Source organism: Opisthocomus hoazin, chromosome Z (assembly GCF_030867145.1).
Source record: "Opisthocomus hoazin isolate bOpiHoa1 chromosome Z, bOpiHoa1.hap1, whole genome shotgun sequence".
NCBI lineage: Eukaryota > Metazoa > Chordata > Aves > Opisthocomiformes > Opisthocomidae > Opisthocomus > Opisthocomus hoazin.
This window is the reverse complement of record NC_134454.1, coordinates 90,928,474-90,949,489: the sequence shown is the minus strand read 5'-3', so window position 1 is coordinate 90,949,489 and position 21,016 is coordinate 90,928,474. Positions and strand designations below refer to the sequence as shown.

The 21,016-nt window shown below is 42.1% G+C and overlaps 1 protein-coding gene across 10 annotated transcripts in view; it reads right to left on the bottom strand.

The window, feature by feature from the left end:
• The window catches only part of LOC142358773 (E3 ubiquitin-protein ligase NEDD4-like), a 171,108-nt gene that overhangs the window by 48,655 nt on the left and 101,437 nt on the right, over positions 1-21,016 (bottom strand). The window contains exon 1 of one of the 10 annotated variants that reach the window (XM_075447111.1): positions 3,768-3,895. The exons of the other annotated variants lie outside the window; for them this stretch is intronic. The gene's annotated coding sequence lies outside the window, so the exon portion shown is untranslated. Of the gene's footprint in view, positions 1-3,767; positions 3,896-21,016 lie in introns of those variants that run through there. 10 annotated transcript variants of the gene reach the window in all.

Sequence of the window (21,016 nt, the reverse complement as noted above, 5' to 3'; positions counted from 1 at the left end):
ACAGAAACAAAAATATTAGAACTTTTTGTTTTTTTCAAAGAATGCTGTTCCATTAAGTCAGCATGCTTACTTTGTGAGGAACAGTTACACACCCTGTAACCAGCCTTTTGAGTAATGCTGTATTTCCCACTTCAAGACTTGACCATTCATACATCGCTTCAGGTTAGGCACGTGGACGTGGTGATTCCGACATTCGGGTCACACAGGGCCATCATGCATGGGGGAATTCCCTTATGCACAGCTGTGTCCAAGCAGAAGTGACAAACACTACTTTTCCTCATGTTCTTCACTGTCTGTCTGATCACCAGCTTCCCTCAGAGGGAACGACCCAAAGGCGCCATCTCCCACAGGTGTAACCACTGCCAAGCTGGCTGTGGGACCTGGTGCCCAGCTCCCTGTACCTTTATTATTGGGTATTTGAAGCATTACTCATAACTCCACCAGCTACATTCCATGCCCACTCTACAGCTCTGAAGATGATAGGATAAAGAGAGCTCTTCAAGGTCTAGAAGTTCAAAGATCTATCTGATCTTTGCAGTACTCGGTGATTCTTGGAGATGCTCAGACAGGGCTGCGTGCAGCGGCCTCATCACCCATTGATACCTACCACTTTAAAGAGCACAACAACTCACACAAGATATCTCAGTGCACTTCTAGCAATCTACCTACAATAACAGCGAGAAGAAAAGGAACATGAAATATCAGCAGAGGTGGACAAACTAAGGCTAAACTTTGAGATGGAAAACGTGTACTGTTATCACTCACTTCACAGCTCAATAAAGCCCAGAAAGCACCAGCTCTCACCAAACAATAATGTCTGTTCAGTCTGTATATTCAGTTACACTCGATACAACATTTCTAGCTGAAAATACTTCTGTACTGAATGGACTGTGATTGCTTTAAATCAATTATAATTTTAAAACACTGCTCAGGTGTTACGTTCATCACTTAGAGACACCTCAAAACTATTTCAGCACTTCACAATCTTTATGAGTAACAGTGTCACCTGAAGAGCAGAGTTGCACTGGTGCCTTTTACTGTCAATTAATCTAAATCTCAGGGGTTATTTCTCTTTAACATCTGGCTGTTACTACCCATCCACCCTCAACACATCCCTGTGCACACCAAAAACATAGGCCATCTCCCTGTCTGAATCACACACACTTGGATCAGCTGATTACTTGCTGGCAAGCAATAGAAGGCAACCCAGGAATAAAATCAACCAGAAGCACAGACGGTATAGTCAGGCGCTGTGTGGAGAGATTCCTTTCTATCTCTTTGCACCGCACTTCCTCCAAATGCCACGCGTCTGAGTAGCTTACTGGTGTTATGCAGTACCCCAGAATGCGACAGAGTACTCACACGCTGAAAATGAATCAAGTCACCACCAAAGTACAGTTCATACTGACTACCGGACCACGAGCAGCGGTGTACGTTTCCAATGCTATAGACACACACACACAAGTAAAAGACAACTGCCTTGAAAATTAAACTATCCTAAAGCCAGACCTAAACCACATATTGACAATCCTACACTTCTCCATCATTTTAGTATCTTCCTTACATGTGAGGAATTCTGGCATTTTGATCTAGATTGGAAATGTTATATTCAATAGTCAAAGGCATGAAATTTTGGCAACAAACGAGGTATAAAGTAATTAAATAGGATATATGTGTTTGCTTGGTGAGCCAGTCACTGTGCTTGACGTATACTTGGTATTCATTAGTAAGATAAAAACTCTCAAAATAAAGCATATTCCATTCTTCAAAAATCATCTGCCTGTCAGGGAAAACAATTTCTCCCAGATACTGTTTAAGATACCAGATATCAGCCCTAGTGATTCCCAAATAACCTGCTGCTTATTTATAACCACGCTATGCACAGAATTCCAGGAAGTGCATACTGCTGCTCCAAAGCCAAGTTTACATATTTCTCATAGCAGAGCATTAAGTTTAATATTAAAATTCATATTATATATGATAACATCATAAGAATTCTGCTTCTACTACAAAGATAGCATCAAGTCCCGTGATCTCCAAAGCATGGACACATACTGCTGTGCTATGTACCCATGGAACAACACAAAAAGAGTATTTGCACCAAGGCGCCTGTGTTTTTTCCAAATATAAGCGAAAATAGCTAACTGATTTTTCATTACAGAATTTTGACTATTAATCTTCTTCCTAGCAACTCCTGGAAAACCCTGGTAGCATGCACTGCTTTTAGACAATTAACATTTTTCTCCCCTAATGCTGACAAATACCAAACAGCTTCCCACCTCCTGCTTCAACGCAGTTACTCAAATCTCAACTCCCGGGAAGAAAATATATACCTATTTCTAGATCGGTTCATGCAGCTTTTAGTTCAAGCAAAACAGAACTCATGGACGTGGGAAATGTTCAGGTTGGTCAGAAACAGAACTGTGACCAGACACGGACGCAGTATCCGTGCGCACGTGGGGAAGACGGTCCTTCCTCTGCGCCGAGACGGCGAGGAAAGCCCACCATGGGCTGATGCAGATGGCAGGGACATCAAGAGGTGAGTCTGCAAAGTTCCCTCGGGTGTTTCTCAACAGACACACACACAGGTGACTTGCATGCAAGTACCAAGCCTGAAATATCTGATATATTCTGTAAGCAGAGATGCTGTAAGTATGCCACAGATTTCTCTGATTTTAACACATCTAGGAATCATGAGAACCGCTGCATCTACACTGAATAACTGATTGTATCGGGCATTTCCAGACGCTCTGCAGCCTCGCTGTGCCTGCAGCCGCAATGGTACCCCGGGCTGTAAGAACTGCGCAAATTCCAGACTAGTGCTAAAAGGTCTTCACTTTACCCAGACCAAGTTTTCAGGAATAAAAAGTAAACCCAGCCCTAAAAGCAGCTGAACCGACAAAATCTGTTTGTCTGTGGTTTAGAGCGGAACTGGAAAATCCTTAGTTCTAGCCCGGCTCTGCCACCGAGCTGCAGTGACACTTTAAAAAAATTACTTCCTCAGCTACTCCTAGCGTGAATACAGTCATCTTTACCAGTATTCAGGTTCTTGTAAAAATGAATACTTAGCCAACGCTTGACTATGCACTTACATTTATACGAAAAATTATTTAGGACAGGTTAGTATATTCATATTTAGCATTTTAGGACATTTTTGTTCTGTGAAAAGCATTTTGTCTTGCAGGCCTCCACATTTTTAATATTTAGGCAGTCTTGTCTTGGGGCTCCCTGCTTCCAGAAAAGCAGCTCACAAGCCCCGTGAACCTTCTTCCTGCTCTATCACGTACTGACTTTTCAGTACGCTATTTCTCACGTTTCTCATTATAACAATGTCTGTTCCAAGCATCTCCTTCTCACTAAAGCACAAGGGTGATCTGATCCATCAGCATGCCTGTTTAGCTCCGTATCAGACTGCTAATTCCCGTGCGGGTCTGATCTTCCCCCCACCCAAGACAGCGAGTAATCCGCTCTTAACAGCAAAGACACAGGATGCAGATGCTTATCAGCCTATGACCTGAAACAGATTTTACCAATCACAGTTACTGAACTGTTCTTCAGAGCTGTTGGCTAGGAAACGATGCTTACATGTATCATTGTAACCTTTACTTTATGCAGGTCATTATAAAACATTATCTGGAGGCAAGCAGGTACTTAGTTTTTTAAGCAGTAAACAGAAGGAAAAGTTAGTTCGCTGGAGAGAGACTGCAGCTGCCAGCAAAATCTTTACTGCCAGTTTTACTGTTTCAGGTTTCTAAGAAAAATCTTACCGACCAGCCGGAGCTGTCAGCAGCAGCCACTCTCAGCACGGGACCTCCTCTCGAGCACACCTGGCAGCACCCACACCTGCAACGCCCGGCCTGCTCTGCCCTCGCCCACGACTGCCGGGCCACAGGACGCCTGCCGGACCGTGGCTGTGGGTCGAGGGACTGCCACGTCTGCCTGCGTGGGACGGCTGTGTAAGGCCCTGCACGGGTTACACGGCTGGTGGGACCACAAAGGGACCACAAATCCGCCAGCGTGTGCTGCCTTTTGGAGGGGCCAGGCCCTGCCTGGGTGTCACTGTTCTCTCAGTGCTTATCCTGCGCCATCTGGAACGTGGCTTCTGTGTGGGCCTGATAAGCAAGGAAAAGCACACGGCAGGGAGGGGTAGAGGCATGTCTCAGATGCTTTACGAACAGTCTTGCTGCAGATCCTAAGACAAAGTATTACAAAAGCTATCCCAACATTTTAGTCTCTAACACTCCAGAGCAATTTTTAAAAGTTACACCATCCTCTGTTCCAAACGATCGCTTGCCAGCAGCGTTTTGTTTGGTTGGTTCAGTACCTTTCCTTCTGAAGAGAAGAAAGTCACTGAAAAGATGAACCAATCTGCGTGGTAAAGAAGAGACTCCTGGAAAGCTTTGGTTCTATTTTGCAGGTCACTTCACAAACTGACAAGTATTCCTCACCATCCATTTTAATTTGGAACTCAAGGAGGACAAAAGCCCACTTTAGAATAATGATATTTGAACATAGCAAAAAAGCTCATGGCTATTTGATTCAGTAAATGAGCATTATTTTTAAAATCTGCTATTTATTCAGTTTTACAAAGGATGTAAAATCTCATTACTTCAAATACCGTCCTATTTTCCTGCTAGCTCTCTCAAAATAAAAGGTAATCGCTTCTATTTTTTGGCAGAGACACAAATACATCCTGCCTATTCAGGAAACCCAAATCTGTCCCACCATCCAGCTTATTTCACAATGATCTTGTAGAAAAGCAATACTAATGCAAGGATCCTTTCATTTCTCTTCTGGGTGCTCAAACACATCAAGCATGTTAGGTATTCTGTACAGTGAATTTCTTGAGTGTGTGACAGTCACCCGTTACATCAATGCAGACATCGCAACGAAACCTGGTCACTAACACCGAATCCTAAGTGTAGAAAAATCATAGATATCCAGCAAATTACAATGGGAAAAAGGATGCTTAACCTGCTGAGGTTCATGGAACCCATCCAGCACAACACATTTGTTTTAAGCGATGTCCAACATAAGGGAAATAAAGGGAGACACTCACTCCTGCTTCAGTACTCAGATGAGTCAATTCTGTACTGAATATAATCTAACGTTAAACATTTCAGCTCAATCTGCTAGTTAAACTGATCACTGAATGTCATTCACCTCAAAAAACAGTAGCAAAAATTCACTAAGTCAAGCAGCTGATGAAATGATCAGGAGCAAATTTAATAAAATGCAGTACAAGAACCACTCAGCCCAAGCCCTCAAAGTTCTCCCAAGTCCTAAGTAGAAAAAAATTCACCACCCACTCCAGCTCGAGACTCAGACTCTGCAGCTACAAAGCCACGACGACTGCACACAGGTATGCCACCCGCTGCAGGAAGTACTAAAGATGCATGGTGAGAACCAACAGGACAAGGGTTTCGCTATCAGCCACTCAATCCTTGTGCATATCTCAGACAGCCAGGACAGACGGTAGTAGCAGCTTAGAAAACCCAGCAATTAAAGAATGATTCACTTCTTCCTTGATGCCTTCTATCCCCCCCCCCCATCCCACCTCCCCAGAACCACAGGAAGCTTCAAGGTCAGCTAACTGCTGCCTCTTAGGCACAGCACACGCAGACTGTGCGGGAGGGCACCACTAGGCTGGACTTCACACTCGCAGACTCAGAATTACTCTTCACTTCCAAAAGGTGGTCATTCTCACAATTAGGTACTATTGTTGGGAGCAGCAGGAGTAGCAAAGTTCAGGCACCTGATTTTCCTTTTAATTTAGAAAGGTAATACAGACAAGGAGATATGTGCAATTGAGGAGGGTAAGGACATGTAGCACAAGTAATAACTGCTGGAAGAAAGGAGATACTACTTTAAAATAGATTTGGAACAGAGTAAACGTATGTATAATTTTACCATGTAGTAGAGTTTGGGTTTACCTATGGTATCATTAAAGATGAAAATTAGAGGACAGCCATCATTACAGGCAACAGCATGAAAAAACACTTCATTACTATTAAGTGTTACTAGTAGTCAGTGACTCAAAAAGCCTTGAATATCAATAGAACGACTTTAATATTCTAACTTGTGCCAAACAACTTACAATGTGAAACAACTGTTCAGCATGTGAGATTTTGACAAGATGACACTCACAAGGCAAATGCATGTAAAAATTAGTCTGCAATTTGATATATATCCAAGCTGTAAAGCCGGTAAGAAAAGCCTGGGACAAGGTTACACCAGCCTGAAAGCCCTTAGTCTAGCAAAAAAGTATAGAAAGGAAAGCATCCTTCAACATCTAGGCACAAAACATGGAAATTTAGCTGAAACTTCGGATGGTATACATGCACCTCGATTTTACTTGGTACCAACACAAAATGGGAGTCACCTTTAAATAGAAACAGTATGAGTAAAACATTGTATTGACCTTAATTTCAAACATTTAAGTTTGTTGTCTTCCAGAAGGGAAAGCGTTTATAGTTAACAGTTAAGCTGTTACAGACCCTTAACAACTGACAGCTAATTTTTTTAACAAAATTACAGAATAATCTCAAATTCAGAAAGACAGCACATCAAGAAGGGTTCTAGTAAGCTTCCAAGAACGAGAGAGATACTAATTGGTCTGAAAAAGGGTCACACAGATAAAGCAGCTCTTCGGAGAAGGAAATCCCAAGTAAAGCTGGAACACTGCCCAGTACGTGTGGGATTCTAGATAAGCATGTATCAACAAAAGTCTTCCTCCCTTCCTATTTTCTTACATGTTCTCGCAGGACTACCTGCTTATTTCTATTCTGAAATAACAGATAAATATGACCTCAGATGTACACCTATTATTTAGTCTGAATTCTTTAAGTATGCTTAAATGTAGTATTCACTATAAAACAGGACATCACAGTAACCACTGCAAAGTAAGAGAAGATCCGAGTAATAGCTGAGCACACGTGAGCAGCTACTACTAGCAGTTGAAAGTTTGCTTAGCTTTATTCCAGCTTAAATAGAAATCAGAAATTCAGAAAATAACAGAGGTACAAAACAGGTCAGTCAGGGCTTCCATCAAAAGGCTGCACGGATGATGTGAAGGATGTGTGGGAGGCGTGGGCAGATCTCGCAGGTCAACAACTGGTTGCCACAGCTGGTATTGACAACAGGGATTCAGCTTATAAATATCTGATTGGGGGAGTAAAGAAAATTAAGCCAGCCTTGGCAGTGCCCAGTGACTGAACAAGCAGCAATAGGCAGAAACCGAAACACTAGAAATTCCATTTAAACCTGAGACAGAACTTCTTTACTGTGAGGCTGGTCAAACACTGCAACAGGCTGCCTAAAGACACGGTGGATTTTCCATCACTGGAGATACTCAAATTCCTATCGGACAAGGCCCTGAGCAACCTGCTTGCTTTGACTTGAGCAGGGGGTGGACTAGACAATCTCCACAAGTCTCTTCCAGCCTCACCCATTCAATGACCCTGTGACTACTAGGTAGAAAAAAACCCTCTTTTTTAGTTACTTCGGTTTGGACAGGATGGTATGGTCATGTCTGACCGGCTGCAGGCACGCGGCATCGAAAGGCGGCCTAGTATGCTGCGGCAGTTCTCTCCTAGGACCCGCACGCACGCAGAGGCTTCCAGCTCCAGACACTCAAGACCTACTTCAGCCTTCACTGCTGAACTCCAGCGTGCTAGGCAACCTCTAGTAGATAATTTCCCTGTTAGCGTTTTTTAAATTCACTTTGCTGATGAAATTTCACAGATACCTTTTTGGTTTATGTTTTTATTTTGATCTTGCGTCTTCACAATGACTATTCATATATATTTCCACTTAAGGTCTGGGAGCAGCCAGATGGTAAGTTAACACATTATCATTCAACTGATATCTCTTAGAGGAACTTGAAAAGCAAAAAACCTCTAATCAACAGAAATATACTACTAAAAAAACCTGCACGCGTACACAAAAAACCACTTCTAATACCCACAGTTCTCCTCCAGAACAGACTCCAATGCTGCAGTTTGTAACAGGCCAAACTGGTGAAATCCTGTGCTGCGTCTTCTGACCCCTAAGATGCACTTTGGCTCTGCAGCAGAACTTGATAAAAGTACCTGGTTATGCCAAATGCACAGCTCACTCTGTATATCTTAAGACTTTATTTCCATGCCAATGAATTCATGTTATAAATCTAAAAAGTCAACAGCCAGGATAATTTGAGTGGTTTACAAGCTATCAGCTCAGATACAGGACCTCAAACACCTACATGTTGTTATGGTATCAATGCAGACGTACGATTGCGAAACTGTGTGACCCAGGTATTCACATGATACGGTGAGTAGCATCAACAGCTGCATCCAGTCATTTACCAAGCAAACATTAAGAAAATAATTTAGATAAAGGGTTGATTGATGTAAGAGTTCCAGTCCATGCAATGAAGTTCCCATTTACAATCGTTACAATCAGCACTTAGTGACAAAAGCCCATCAGGTCATTCCTGATCCCATGCTTTCTGCTTGTTTCCTTCCCAGCACTGTAGCATCTTGCACCGCCCATTCTGCTTGCATGAACTAGATCAAGAAATTAAGCTGCCTTTAAAAACCACACATTAATTGCCTGATCTAGTTTGAGAAGTGACTCCATGAATAATTTCACTGGCATAACTGAGGAGGATGGACGGTACAGCAGAGAGGCAGGAGCCAGAGCAGGAGGGGCAGTTCAGATGTGCGTTGGGAACGATCACAAACAGGTTTCCACTGAACACTCTCACTGTGTCAAAACGTACTGTTGGTCGCCTTGGCCTGGGAACCAGCACCACCTGCACCCCACTGGAGCAATGCCTCATCAACATTTGTACATGAAATTGTAGTGATGGACAGAGAAACAGGCAAGATGCAAACAGAGAAAAAAAAAAAAAGCAAGGATACAGCAGAATCTGTACTGCTGTATGTTGACACCCCCCCGGGACGTGGAGGTGAATCCCGATCAGCTGTGGTTATCAACAATCCCACAGAGGTTTTCAGAGATCTGTCAGTTCCCTGGCCGCACACCAGACTGGGTAATAACACTCCACCCACCTACGATTCCCTTGGCATTTTCAGTTGATCATGATGTTCCCAGCTTCCTGACCTAAAAATTGTTGTGTACTATTTCTGTGCACCGTTTAAACAGATGCCACATTCCAACGCAGATCTTGCTCGATTTCAGAGCTGGCCGACATGAGCCCTATAGTAAATTTTACTGTTAATCCCTGCAGCTTCTGCTTAAAGTAAAATACTCAAAGTCCATGCACTTCTCAGACCGCAAACATCCTGCACCATGTTTCAGTGCACAACTACGTGTCTAAATTATTAGGGCCTGGACTACCCAGGGCTGACGGCAGAAACAATCTGATGAGATTCAGAGCCCACCTTAAATTTAACTTTATTCTAAACAAATTAAAGCTATGTTATTTGCAATCTTTTCAAATCACTGAAATACTAGTGGCTAATGCCTAACGTGGCAAGAATGGTTGTGTGAAGGACACCGATGGGCACATCATCTGGGGGCTCTGGATCACAACGCAGACACCTGTGCAGGCAGGGATCTGACGGGCGCCCTTGCAGCGTCAGGTGATGAGAAGGGTGTGCGACACCCAGCTGCTCCGAGATCATCCTCTCCCAGCAGCGCTCCACCACAAGCGTGCAGGATGGAGAGGTAAACGCACGGACAGGACTGCAGAACTATGGGGGTGCACACCTCTGCGCTGTACTCGTCAACTCTAACCGGGTTGCACTGGAGGCATGTGAAGGCGAGACCTTCAAGCTGCAAACGAGAGCTAGATAATAAAAACCACAACATTTTTGTACTAGAAACTCAGATCTCCTGTCCTGTGGGTGCCTGTGGGTCAAATCTTTATTTTCTGTTGTATAGCTCCTCCTCCCTCCTTCATGCCCGACAGCAGGAGCTGCGGGCGCTGGGGGAGAGGGGCAGTCCCACGGGGTGCCCGCTGCAGCGAGGTGCCCTGTCACGGAACCAAACAAGGCTGAGGGGCTCTTCTCAGGATGGGACAATTTTAACGCCGGCAGCCTTACTTGCAAAGAACGATCAGCACGTCTGTGTAAATCACCCCTTGAAGGTGCAGGAGAACACGAGGCTTTGGGAACGTACAACCGAGCTTTAAGCTGGTGTTTCCTAAAACCCAAAAGCTAATGACACAGTTTAAGCTGGGAGAAACTGGCAAAATAAACCTACCTGGCAAAGAAAAACATGAGACTGTGAAGATGCCATTACCACTACTAAGCAAAGTCAGCAGCCAAATCGTTAGAATACAAAGCGTAAAAGTAAACAAGAATTAAGGTAATTTTACTTCTGTATTACCTAAGCCCTGCACTTGAGATATGATGTACCATCACTGCCAAGTGCCAGGAAAACTGTTCCAAGAGTTTTAAAGACTGTCTGCCTTACACACCTCTACGTGTTCACACCATCAATATAACAGAGCTGCACATACCGTAAGGAAAAATACCAACCCAACAGCAGAAAATACCTGCTACCTTTAGACAAAACTACAGGAAATCACACGTTTTACCTTAATACAGCTCTTTTTCCCCCTTATCAGCAAACCCACTACAGTGATGTAACAATGTGGCAAAGTCCTACTCGTGTCACTTCATGAACAAAACCAGCATTCATTTTATTAGAGCAATTATTCTAAAACAGGAAGCCATTGTTGCATTAAAAATATTTTTACAGGTAATACAGTAAAAATCCATCATTTTCTCCTCTTCAACAGGGCAATGTGTTTAACGAAAACAGAAGCAATTATAAACCAAGACACACAGATTCCCTTCTCCCCACAAACACCATTAGACCTCCAGCTTCCTTAATTTGTCTATTAACTCCTTGAGCCTTAGGTTTATAATAAGGTAGCTGGACGGGGAAAACACTGAACTTCACTTTTACTGAAGTCTTTGAAAATGAAAGGGACCGCAGAAAACAGAAGAGGATGTGTTCATAAGCATTTTTAATTTTTTTTTTAAAACCAGCAGCAAGACTTGATTTTATTAATTCAAACAAAGCACACTCATCTGTAACTGCTTTTGACTATAATCTTAACATCTTAATTAGCCATCACAGATACCTTTGTACACCTTTGTACACCTAAGGCATATCAACTCCCTGCTCTCATTCACATGAATAAAGCTACAATTATTATTTTATTATATTCATGTATCATTTGATGAAAGGAATTTGTAGCTGGCAAGTTTCAGAAATTTTTCTCTCTTTTCACTAATTGAACCGCAACAAAACTCTTTTCATCTACAGAAACTTCAAGGGATTCTGCCAGTTGCCAGTGTAACCTCCCCTTTCTTAAGTAAAATACTTTCATCAGTACTTCCTGGTTCCCAAGCGTAACTCAAATTCCATTTTTCCATTTGATAATCATGGCAATTTACTATACTTTCCAGTTCATCTATGCAACTGGGCCACAAGATTTTTACTACTTGCTTCTTAACCAAAAAGGCTCTAACCAATTAAAGGTTTGAATGGTCATACCTTAAAATCTGAGCTGAAAATTAACCTGGTTATCACTTTAGAGTAATATAAAAGCAAACAAAAAGTCACTCTCCCCAGAACTTGCAAAAGTTTAACTGAAAAATCTCATTTAACAAGACATGAATTCAAAGCTTACTTCTGTGGCAATACCTGACATCATTACTATTCCAGTGTATTTCAACGAGTCACCTACATTTGTACGCAGCACCTTAAACTCTGGTTTCGGTTATGGGTGGAAACCTCAAATATCAGTCTAATTAGCTAATTCGTCTCACTGTATTTTTGCAGTCTCTCCTTCCTTCCACAATCATGATAAAAATAGCTTAAAATAAAAAAGAAAAGCTGACACTGATTGTGCATTTTAGACCAAACGAAAAACTTTCTTGTAAAATTATTCCTGTATCAAGCTTTTATTAAAATTGCGTTATTGCAAAAGTAAGGCTAAGCTTTTCACATACACAACTCTCTACTTCTGCACTTAAAACATGGCAAAGTAGGAACTAAAAGCAAGAGGAAGAATAGTTAACACTAAAATTATCAGATTAGAAATCCTATGATTAGAACTAATTACACTTTATTACTACTGGAATTAGTTCTTAGAACTTTTATTTAAAAGGTGGCACTTCAAATCGTATTCCAAATACTGACAGAATAGATAAATATTTGCAAGTCTAAACTTCGTGTTCTTAAAAGCACAACCAATGTGGAGCAGCAGTTACATCAGTCCTTACTAACTGCTTTCGTAGCTGGAAAGGCATCGCACTGGAAAATGTTTTTCTCATTACCAACGCTGCCTTGCCAGGGAGCTATTTCAGCAGCAAACCAGAGATACCCTGGCTGCCTCCAGCCTCTCCAAGCCCCGCGACGCCTCATCAATATCCTCTCCAGATTTCACCAGTCTGACCACCCAAGGTGGGTTAGATAGATATTCACCAAAAAGGTACTCCTAGCACCTTGCAGCCTAAGGAAGTCCACAGTGCGCTCTCCTCTTTCCCCTCAGCTCCAAACCTGCAGTCGTTTGACCCATGCCAGACTGAGAGCAGACAGAAGCGTGAACTGGGCAGCAACAACTCCAACGTTTGAACTGAAGACTTCTTTTAGGTAGTACCTTCAGTGCATACAGCGTGCCTGCATCTTTCTAAGCACAAAGTTTTCCTTCCCCCTTGGTGCACTTTGAAGAAACCGCTAAGCATTGCTGCGCACTATGGCGCAGAACACAGCAGAAACCACCTGCTGGTAACGCCGGCCAGCCCATCACATCCACGGACAGCCCTGGTGCTTAGTCATATGCAGGCTGTAAATTGGCTATGTTGAACAACAACAAAGAAAGGTACGAACTTCTAACTTCCCCGGTATAGTTAGGATGCAACTAGAAAACTCCTCTCCTAAATAAATACTTTATGTTCCTGTGGGACAAGCTTACGGCTTGGGATCACCCTTAGACTAAGGCAAGTGCCCAAAAGCAACAGGGGATGTCTTTTTCTACTGACCAAAACCAGATCGTTAATCACAAGGATCACACAATGCCTAATCTCCCAGAGGCTGAAGTTTGGTAAAATTAGTGTAATTCTAAACTTCTGTTTCTGTTTGTTAAGGCCGATCCAATGTGTCGTTCATAACATTCCGGATAACAGTGCCTTTCATAAGGCTACCTTCTAACCAGTACCAGGTGACTTGACAGCACAGATGATTGATGGAGCTGCTTCTTTCAGATTCTGTAAGTGTGTAAATACTATCTTCTGTTTTCCAACCAATATATCTGAATGCTGGATTTTCAATTTTTTATCCTTTTTTTCCACTATTTCTTTTTGTGACATAAAATATTCCTGATTTTTATCAAAAAAAGGAAAGATGTTTCATTCTATAAATATTTTAGAAGTAGTATTTTACATTGCAAACTTAAGTTTTGTTGTTAAATGTATAATTTTTTTGGACTTGGTATTTTCTATTTTTAATTCATCTTTACAAATAGCTCTACTGATAGAGGCTCTACATGAGATTTTTATTTGGGGACGGAATTTACTGTCTAACAGTAATATGAAGTTATTCAGTGCTTGTGTTCAACTGTAAGGCATACAGTTTAATCATGGAATAAAATTGATAAATTCTGGTGGTAGTGGTTTTTTCTATTCCAAATTTCTCAGTGAAGGTAGAGCAAAATACAAAGACCAGTTTATTTCCTAAAGAATTATCTTCTGTTATTCATTTGTACAAAAATAAATACATACTTACTGTTCCTCTAACTGTGCTCACAGAAACTTAATACAAGAACAGCATGAGTTACATTTTAGTTTCCACAACACCTTCTTTCCCAGCGCAAAGTCAAGCCTGTTGTGGGGACACGTTAATGGGAACAATGCCTTCCCACTGCCCGCTAGCTTAGTAAAACGTGTCACTTTACAGCACTTCCTAACAACTTGGGAACAGTAAGAAAAAACAGGGTACATCAGGTATATTAATAGACTCGAATAGATGTGTATATATCTGTCTGTAGTAACGATACCTCGAGAACACTGCTGCACATTGGAATGAATTTATTCTCATTCAACAAGATCTATCACATGTTAAGACTTTTACTTTAAGACTTAATTACTGTAAACCCTCTGGTATCATTTCCATCCATTAGGGACAGCAAGCGATGCGACACTGCACAGCTGGTTCCCAGGATACCACACGTACTCGTGCATGCTCGCTCAAGACTAACGATCTTGGACAAGATAAAACTGTGTAACCTGCAGACAGAGGCCCTTCACGAATCAAAGGAGAAATAAAAGACGTCACGTTCAAGTTGCAGTTTCAGAGCTGAGGCAGTAGTGCTCCGCAAGTGTCACAGCCGAGACAAAAAAGCCTATTTCCTAGCAGGAATGGACAACCACGACAACTAGATCCTTACTTCAACAGATGAAGCAAGCTCCAGTACGTAAGCATAAATTATTTAAATTCTAAAATATCTCTCTTGTGTTGCCATTGCTTATTTAAACATACTAAAAAACATTGGGCATGTATGCCAAGATCTGATACATTCCTGCAATGTGAGTAACATCCAAAAAAACCTCTGGATTATGCCAGGAAAAGACAGCAAGTTAAAGACTGATTCCTTTCATTTAATAAAATGGCTTCCTATTTAGATCCCTATTATAATTAAATGTATGACACAGGAGTTCTGGAAAAAGACTTTTCCCTGCTCTAACATGGGTCACAGTTATAAAAGGCTGTATCTGTGACGTATGTCGAGAGTGAATACCTACTATTATTAGTATTACTGCACTGTGAACAGCCACTGAAAAGATGAGAATCCATTTTTCTTTAGATATTGAACAGACCAAGTGAGGAAAAAGGAAAGGAGCAGCCTTGGCAGGAGGACGGAGTTGCTGCCTGAGAGAACCTTAAAACTGGCCTGAGTTGTGAGAGGATTTGCAAAATAGGAACAGAACCAATCTGCGTAAGTGAAAGAATAGGTAGAAAGTTTAGAACAAATTAAATGTTCTGGGACAGTTTCTGTCCCTTGTCCCATAGGAAATGAAGCAATTACGGACAAAAAAAGATCTCAGAACAAAAAATGAAACAATCTTAGGAAGTTTCATTCTAACTCTCTGAGAAAGAACAGCGAGGCACTGTGAGAAGACGACACTGAAATGGACTACAGATTCACAATCGAATAATCAAGTATGCACCAGTAAGTTCCAATATATTCAAAATATTGTGCGTGAGCTGATTTTATTTGCATCCCAAGAGCTGAAATCACGCTAGTGACAAACTAAAATGAACAAGTGAAGCCACAAGTTTATGGCTTCTCATTAAAATTAGGATGGGGAATCCCCACTCAGAAGGAGACACTACTGGAATCATCATGCTGAGAGAGCTGCACGTCCTGATGACAGAAACTCATGTGCAATTACAAAATTAAAGACAAAAATACGGCAAAAAATGGAACCCTTACCAGTCAGCTCCTACAGGCTTATTTACGCACTGATCGGCAGTCACCCCTACCAGCTTTTGTTTTGTGTACACCCTTCTCTCTTCCGTCAGGAAATGCCTGTATAAGTTTCCCATGGCAAAACGTGATGTATTGGCCAGCAAGCTTTCAGCTGGACAACCGCAGCTGCACTATGGAGCACGCTTAACCTGCTACTGATGTTTAGCTGTAATTTTTCTTTTAACTTAAGTTGCCATGGTTGAAAAAAGATTGGACAAAAGTCCCTAGCGGCTGCCACTAACGCAGAAGGAACAAGTAAGAACTGTAAGCTGGTGGGGCAATTCTCTACAATCATCTGCCCTACAACATAACAGAAAAACCTGACCTCTCCAACCTGTATCGGTCATATCAGCACACGACGCTAGAAGAGCGTTCCCATGATGGGCAGCTGCAGTCAGGGGAGCAGCACAGAACTGAGGAAATCTCTAACCTGTCCGGACCTGCTCATCTTTTCAAAATCACCAGACTGCCTGCAGAGGTATTGCGTTTTGGGAGTTAATTTGCAAAACTATGCAACGATGCCAGAAAATCTTAACCTGCTTACTTCACACTGCTTTTGTCACATTTCAGAAAACTGCTCTTTTCATAAGAACTCACACTGAAACCCTTTTTTCTTGACAGTTACACAAAGTAACTAAGTTACATGAAGTACAATCTTGCATATATACCTAACTTAACTGACAACTGTATTTTAAATCAAGGTATCTACATATTTTAGCAGCATTAGGACATGATGCTATAACCCACTCTGTGCAGTTAACATCTTTTTAATGTCACCGGGACATGAAAGCATTGCAAGCAGTCACAACTTCAGAGCCACCCACCAGCTGGAGGCCAGTCAATAGCGGTACACCCTAGGCACTGATACTGGGACCTATAACGGTCAACACCCTAATTACTGACCTGGATGATGGGACAGAATGCACCCTCAGCAAGTTTGCAGATGATGCAAAACCCGGAGGAGCGGCTGACAGACCAGGCGGCTGGGCCGCCATTCAGAGGAACCTGGACAGGCTGGAGTAACAAGCAGAGAGGAATCTCGTGAAGTTCAGCAACGGGAAATGCCAAGCCCTGACCCAGGGAGGAACCAACCCGCTCCCTGGGAAAGGCTGGGGGCTGAGTGGCTGGAAAGCTGCCCTGCAGAGCAGGACCTGCGGGTCCTGGCTGACACCAGGCTGACCACGGGCCAGCAATGTGCCCTCATGGCCAAGGTGGCCAGCAGCCTCCCGGGCTGCAGTGGGCAGAGCATTGCCAGCAGGCCAAGGGAGGTGATCCTTCCCCTCACCTCAAAGTCCTCAAGCCTTCCTCACCTGCGTTACAGAGTCAGCAAATAATGGAAGAAAGTAACGTTCTCTCTTGACGTCAGGTTTGGAAAACATTGCTTTTCAAAACAGCAAAGAAATGTTTGCTTTATGGAGCAGAAGTAAAGCACATCGAGAACGTGCAGTGCTCCAACAAACAGCAGGTAACACAATCACGCAAGCAGCTCCCAAGAGCTGAGGAATTACTAAATTTGCAAAAGCATACTGCTCCGACTTCGAGGCCTCTCCAAGCACAGGGTACTAACCTGTGCCTGAAATTCTTGGGTATTTCAAGATATGAAGAATCAGGCACTGAGGAGAGTATCTTAGCAATCTACCATTAACCTTTCCACTAATGCTCAAATGGCTCTAGAAATTTTTACTGAGTGCCCCAACACTCATTGACCTCAAAATTATGTATCTGCTGTCTTTATAAAATTAAATATGTATTGCCACTGGTACAGGAAATGGAGGCAAAAGCATTTTTCATGCTGTGAGTATGCTTGAGACCGCACAGAAGGATTCATCACTAAGGAATCACTACCCCTCATACCTAACAGAGTAAGCTTTGTTCAAATTCTCTTTTTTTGAGTATAAAAAGGTACAGAATTTAGAAAACAACAATATTCAAAGTTGAAAAATTTTAGATGAGAGGCTAACTCTTTACAACAGGAGGATTGTTCCAAGGAATAGAGGCTGGTGTCTCTCCAAAGTAAAAACAGCTGCACTTTACTACTTGGAACTTTCACAGAAGCCTAAAAAATCATTATTTGCTCAGACTCATATTTAGCATTGCTTCTCGCCTGGGAGAGGGCAGACCCTGGGGAGGATGCACAGAAGCATACTACAGCACACAGTGTTTGTGAACTGACACACAACCTACCCACAGCTACTTGTGTCATACAACTAGTAGTATAGGTGGGGTATGACCTTGCAATTCCAAGTTTATACTGCAGAAAAACAATCATAAATCAATGCAGTGTGGGACACACAGAACACCAACAACCTTTTTTGTGAGCATGTGAAGAAAATGACTAAACAGTTTCAGCATTTCACACAAACTTGTGAAATACAGATAAATGGAAAGTATCAGATTCCACCGTTGCAGGCTCCAATGCGGTCCAACCACGGGTCAGAGAAACGCATTTTTTCTTTCCGACGGGCAGAGCAGCAAAGGTCTAAAAGACTGAGAACCTAAGTCAAGTTTCGTTCTAGCTGCCCTGGACCTCCAACACAGCAGGGCAGCTGCCTTCAGCTCCCTCTGTCAGTGAAGAGACGCAGTTCAGTCGGAGTAACAGATTTTTAAATCTGCTCAGACCTGCAACAACGACAGACAAAAGCCTCCACTAAGTGCATTTCTCAGTCAGCTCGGTGCTTAAAGTTATCTGCCATAATGCAGCACCTTGCGCTCACAACACGTGAATTCCATGATCTTCCCAGCAGAATTGCGTTTCTGTTAAACACACTCCCTGTGTATTAGCTAACTTATACTTTGCTTCCTTTCAGAATTATTCACTATGAAGTACTGCTGCTCACATAGCTCACCTCCAAAAAACAGTAACTCCCAAAACTATAGCGAACGGGTTTCTAAAGTGAAGTATAACTGTAGCTGGGAACTATTTCCACTAATACTGTTAAGCAAGTGAGATAGGCTTGGGAAACTCTGCTATGGTGTACAACATTAAGTGGATTAAAAAGAGGATAATTAGCTGGCAAATCGTTCATTAATAGCACCTTATGCTGCAGACACTATGAACCATGCCAGTGACACAGAGTTTTTATTGTCTCCATTACCATTTCTTCTTTTCTCCTTTTCACTAACCTACTTAATCCTACCTTCTTCTTTCGCTCAACGAGATGTCCTCCTTGTTTCTCTTCCCCATCAACAGCAGTTCAGCCCTTTATTCAGACTTTTGGATTTCACTGTACATATGTCATGACCAAATTCTTCTTCACATTTGCTTTCTTGGCAGAAGGCAATTAAGAAATATAACCCTCAGAAAAGCCAAGTATTGTAAGAGTATAAATGCTCTAGTGACCTAGGGCAATTTATGTTCCTTCTAAAGCTGTATCAATGCTTACAATATACCCCAGAGAACTGCAGCAACTGAGATCCAACAGATGTAAGAGCTCAAGATGCAGAATGTACGCAACTCTTGCAACCATGCTGAAAGACTAGCAACAGGATAGCAAAAAAAGCTAAAACCGGACATCATCTTCTCTTAAAATGTTACTTTGGCCTCCTGCTGCTTCTTGAAGGCAGCAGCTGAAAAGTATGACAGCAATCTTTTCCCATGTTGTCCTGACCACACCCTAAGATTTGACAGGGGGAGATCACAGCCAGGTTTAGAGCCTGCTGAAATGCAGCTGCCTTTGAAAAATGTTAAGACTGTCACTTCTATGGGAATTGAACATGGACAAAATGGAAAAAATACAGAAGTCATAATTTCTCTCTCTTAAAATCGGTCAAAAATTGAATGGCTATTTTAATAAAGAGCCCAGAAAACACAGGGATTAGTGAGTCATCACTTCCGTAAGGCTTAACGGGTACCTTTTCTGCATACACATCCGTGAGCAAGCAAAATGGTGTACTTCATAAATTTTCTAACTACTGATTCTGCTCTCTGCAGCTCTTCTTCCACAATTTATGGTCAAATTTACTGACTTTCTCCATATAAATTAGAATAATTTTCAAGCAAAGAACTCTGCAGCAAAAAACCGTTTCAATAGTGCAAAAAAAGTTCTTGAAGAACAATCACGTTTTGGGTAATCCATCACACACACATCGTTACACTGACGCAATATTCCTTTATCACCGCATAGTATTCCTGAACTTGTTTTCCTCGATACACACACTACTGTACTAACTTCAAAGTAGCAGTAAAATACAACAAAACATGACTCAAAGCGAACTAAAAGTCCCCAATTTTCCATTCAGCAGACTGACTAATTTCTGCTATTTCATAGTCTCCCGAAACATGCTATACACTTGGCCATAAGCCACTATAAACAGTTCGAGGCGGTCTGAAAGACCAGTAATCCCCCCAGTGCTTTGAAATTCACTGTAACTTGACCACATAACACACCGTACTCAAATGACCAGAGACAATTTTTGAAAGCCACTAAATGTTTATCTGACCCCTTGTGAACTCCTAATAAAATACTTGGCTGTACGTGCAGACAAACAACAACTAACATTTACACAAGCTACAGTTCCCACTGAGTGCGTAGCGGTTAATGTCCAGCTACCAGAATTAGAGCTCCTTCCCCTCCGTGCTGAATTCTCCCTTAGTCTGGAGAAGCCGAAAATGCACCTTTATTAGCAGCACTCTCGAAAACTGCAATTTAAGGCAGCCTCAGTAAAAATGCAGGATCAGGCTTTTGTTTAAAAATTGCATGCTAGAGCTCCAGCAGTACTTTCAAAATTCTGTTCCTCCTAAATGATGGGTGAGTGTCCTATAAATTGCCAGGGATGTAAGGGAGCAGAAGTCACATTAAGCACCTTCTCCAAGTATTCCGTTATTTTACATTAGGACCCATCAACACGTTTATCTGGGACTGTGATGCAGTACTTTCGGTATGTGGCTGATGGAGGAATTGTAGACTGAGGTTAAACAAAAGAGAACAGTGACAAAGGAAAAAAGTCATGAAAGAATCAGGAGGCAGGGAAATGAGATAGCAGTAACGGAGTCAGAGAGAGCATGCTGACATTTATTCAGACGAAATTTTCCAAAGGTACTAAGCACGTTCTCTCAGCCCTCTGATCTGAGTAGCACTTACGTTCAAGGAGGCATTAGACTTGGCAGTATCTGACGCAGCATTTTTGCTTTAATGATTTTCCTAATGTTAAGGAAAAAATCCAAAATGCATACTAAGAGGTCTAAATGCCAAGTTTATCTGACACAAGAACGCATTATACCTGTTATTTATCAGGACACTGAGGGGAAACGTGGCTATGCACTGACCAGAGAGAAACAGAGCGCTACCTTATGCTGAGGCCATTGAAATGCTGATTAGTGGCCAGTTAGCTAAGGGAGTCTTCTCAAATTTTGTAAAATGATCATGACACCAATACATGCTCAACCACTTACTTTTTTTCTTGCTGAGACAAAGAACCTTGAGACCTGCTGAACTGTAACGGTTAGCAGTAACACACTTGTTCGGACAGAAAGGATAGCTGAAGTTCCGGTGACTTACTGGTCTCTCCCTTTTGCAGCTCTGAAAC